This window comes from Macaca nemestrina, chromosome 20 (genome assembly GCF_043159975.1).
Source record: "Macaca nemestrina isolate mMacNem1 chromosome 20, mMacNem.hap1, whole genome shotgun sequence".
Lineage (NCBI taxonomy): Eukaryota > Metazoa > Chordata > Mammalia > Primates > Cercopithecidae > Macaca > Macaca nemestrina.
In genome coordinates this window covers 50555898-50560122 of record NC_092144.1, presented here as the reverse complement: position 1 = coordinate 50560122, position 4225 = coordinate 50555898, and positions in this window count along the sequence as shown.

The following is a 4225-nucleotide window of genomic DNA, read 5'->3' as shown; positions in this document are numbered from 1 at the left end:
CTGCGGATCTCTGTGTCATTGGGCGCCTGCCTGGGGTCTCCTTCCCTGACGTTCCCCTACTCCCACCCCATCTCTGTCCCTCTCTGCCTCCTCCTGCCTGTCTGCACTATTCCTTTGCCCAGCATCAGGGCACAGGGAACCAGTGGAGAACACTACTGTAGTTAGATCTATTTATTGAGCACCTTGGGCACTGTTGAAGTGCCTTACATTAATGAACTCATTCAGTCACCTTAGCAACACTCTGAGATGCAGGGACTCTGATAACACCCATTCTAAAGGTGAGGAAACAAGCCCAGAGAGGTTAAGGGAGGAGTTCCTGCCCACTAGGAACCTGCTTTAGCCGGGGATGGTGAGGAAGACAGTAAAAGATGGTAGTTCAGGCCAGGCAGGGTGGCTCACGCCTGTAATCCTAGCACTTTTTGGGAGGTCAAGGTTGCAGTGAGCCCTGACTGTGCCACTGTATGCCAGCCTGGGTGACAAAGCAAGACCCCCACCTTTTTTCTTCTTTTGAGACAGTTTCACTCTTGTTGCCCAGGCTGGAGTGCAACGTCGAGATCCTGGCTCACTGCAACCTCTGCCTCTTGGGTTCAAACGATTATCCTGCCTCAGCCTCCCGAGTAGCTGGGATTACAGGCATGCGCCACCACGCTTGGCTAATTTTGTATTTTTTTTAGTACAGACGAGGTTTCACCATATTGTTCAGGCCGGTCTCAAACTTCTGACCTCAGGTGATCCGCCCTCCTCCTCGGCCTCCCAAAGTGCTGAGATTACAAGCATGAGCCAGTGCCCCAGCCAAGACCGCATCTTAAAAAACAAAAACAAAAACAAACAAAAAAAGGCTGGGCATGGTGGCTCACACCTGCAATCCCAGCACTTTGGGAGGCCGAGGCAGGGGGATCACTTGAGGTCAGGAGTTTGAGATCAGCCTGGACCACATGGTGAAAACCCGCCTCTAATAAAAATACAAAAAAAGGCTGGGCGTGGTGGCTCATGCCTATAATCCCAGCACTTTGGGAGGCAGAGGCGGGCAGATCACAAGGTCAGGAGTTCAAGACCAGCCTGACCAACATGGTGAAACCCAGTCTCTACTAAAAATACAAAAATTAGCCATGGTGGCGCACGCCTGTAATCTCAGCTACTCAGGAGGCTGAGGCAGGAGAATCACTTGAACCCAAGGGGTGGAGGTTGCAGTGAGCCAAGACCGTGCCACTTCACTCCAGCCTAGGTGACAGAGCGAGACTCTATCTCAAATAAATAAAAATGCAAAATACAAAAAAAAAATTAGTCTGGCATTGTGGTGCACACCTGTAGTCCCAGCTACCCAGGAGGCTGAGGCAGGAGAACCGCATGAACAGGGGAGGCAGAGGTTGCAGTGAGCCAAGGTCGCGCCACTGCACCCCAGCCTGGGCAACAGAGTGAGACAGCATCTCAAAAAACAAACAAACAAACAAAGAACTTGTACTTGAGGAAGACAGGAGCCATGGCAGGGTTTGACCTAGGTGCTCAGAGGGTTCGCCGTCTGGCTCATGGTTGGGAGTGGACAGAAGTGTCAGGGTGAGGGTGAGCACAGAGAGACCAGCTGTCCAGGCAAGAAACGGCAGCAGCCATGGGTGGGTCTGCCTCTGCAGTCTCTGTTTCTTCCCATCTGCTATGGTCCTGCTCGTGAATTAATTCCCTCCCGCTTCCTCCTTCTCCTGGCTCTCAGTTTCTGCTCTTTCTCCCAGGTTTCACTTCCCCACACCCAGTGATTGTCCTGGGAGGGAGGACAGTGTGAGAGCTGTTGGTAGCACTGGGTCTGGGTGCCAGGGACCTGAGGCCCTCCCAGCTCAGGGTAGGGGTAGAAATGTGGTTACTCCTCTGGCCTCAGGTCCAAAAGCACAGAGGGCTGAGGGAGGAGTGGGGAGGCAGGAGTTCACTATACAAGGACATGCCAACAAATGGATCGCTATAGAGATGCTGAGGCCTGGCCCAAGAGGCAGAGTCACAAGCTAGGACACAGTGACTTGGCTGTGATCGCTGCAGCCCTGCGAGGATGTGGTGTGTGTACACACGCAGACACACTCACAAGGGGGGAAACACGGACAGTGCCCCACACTACACAAACATTCACCTCTCAAAGCCGCCGTGGACACACAGAGACTCCTGCAGGGCCCATAACACATGGGCTGTGTCATTTGGCAGCAGCTACAGCCCACATATACACAGATACAAACAGAGAAAGTGTCAGCCCATCACATAAACACCACCCAGCCTCGGAGCCTCACTGGGACACAACAGGAGCAGAGACTTCAATAGGGACCTGGCACAACACAGTCATATACAAATATATTCCATAGGGTCATGGTCGCAACCACCGCACACCAGACACTGATTCAGTGTCATGCACGCACACGCATCACGGCATCAGAGCCCGGACAGGAAATGGATCCCCCAACAGTTACCTCCTCCCCCACGGGGTCACAGTCACAAACAGGTCCAGGGTGCATGTCCACGGTCGGACCTGTCACAGTCCCACCAGACACACCCCACACGGAGGTCTGACACGTCACAACCGCACAGACAGCAGGTCGGTCTTACCCACTCAGTCTGACATCCCACACCCTCCACCACACACGCACAACTCCAGCCTGGGGAGTCCCACAGGGCCCCATAGACTGCAGCGACCCTGTCACGCCCAGACACACTGTCACACCCAGGGTCCCAGACGGAGCAGACACACCCCCAGGGTGGCAGACGCGGCCCTCACACACCCAGCCCCAGCTCGTGCCTCGGCCTGAGGACAAGTGCTGGCTGCACACTCGCGGTGTGGTCGGCCTGCCCGACACGCCCTCGTGACACACCCCGCCCACCTGCCCCGGGCTGCCGGGTGAGCTGGCAGAGCCCCACAGGGTGGGGAGGGGAAACTGTGGGCTCAGCACCTTCTCCTGGCCGCGTGCGCACTGCCCCTGCCCTGCCACCCTGGCACCCAGGCCCGATGGGTGGCTTAGCCCCGTCGGGACAAGTCTGCCCCCACCCGTGGCCGACCGCAGGCGCAGGGCAGGGGGTTTGGGGCTCCCCGCTCCCTCCCCCCGCCCCGCCCCTGCCTCTGCAGGCAGCCGGGGCCACGGAGGGAAGTCGTGGGGGGAGCCTGGGTTCCGGCTGGAGCCCCAGCTTCCTGTGCAGTCCCCGTGGGGCAGGAAGCCGCTGGGGGAGGCCAGCTTAGGCCTTCCTGCCCCCTCCCCCCGGCCCCCAAGACGGGCCTGGGACCCGGGTCCCCGAGGGGGAGTGGGAAGGTTGGGGGGTGAAAGAAAGCCCCTTCCTCCTCAATCTCTGGATATGCAGAGTGTTTGAGGTTCCAGTGTGGATTTGTGTGTGTTCAGGACCTTATTGTGTGTGATTCCAAGCTTTGTGGTGTGAGTTGCATCTGGCATGGGTGTTCTGGGGGCCTGTGTGCTGTTTGGTATGGATGGTCTTGTCTGTGTGTGTCCCCAGCACGTGTTCGCTCCGTGTGTTTGTGGCTGCGCTGCATTTCTGGGGTGTGCGTCTGCGTTTTGTATTTCTGCTGGGCAAGCTGTTGTATTTTCTGTGGGTTTTATGCTCTGGCACTGTTTGATTCTCCAAGTCGGCCATCTATCTGGGGCATATTGTGTGTCTGATATTTTTCTCAACATCTTCACTGTTCTTCTGGGTGTAAATTTGTGCATTTTTTAGTGTAAGTTTGACTTGAAATGTGGTGTTTTCTGCATATGTTAATCGATCTGTGAGTGATGTTTTTTCCAGGAGAGGGGAGTGTGTGTGTGTGTAAGAGTGTGTGTAAGACGGGGTCTTGCTCTGTCGCCCAGGCAGGAGTGCAATGGCACAATCTTGGCTCACTGCAAGCTCTGCCTCCCAGGCTCAAGGGATTCTCCTGCCTCAGCCTCCCGAGTAGATGTGATTACAGGCACCCACCACCATGCCTGGCTAATTTTTGTATTTTTAGTAGAGATCGGGTTTTACCATGTTGACTGGGCTGGTCTCAAACTCCTGACCTCGTAATTCGCCCACCTCGGCCTCCCAAAGTGCTGAGACACAGGCGTGAGCCATCGCGCCCAGCCGTGTGTGTGTTTCTTACATATGAGGTGGGTGAGTTGTGAGTTGTTCCTGGGTTGCACTGTGATCAGTGCATGTGTCGCTGGTATTCTGAGCATGCTTGTCTACGTGGTGTGCATCCAGCATGCTTCCTGTGGTTCTGGGTGTGTGTGTGTGA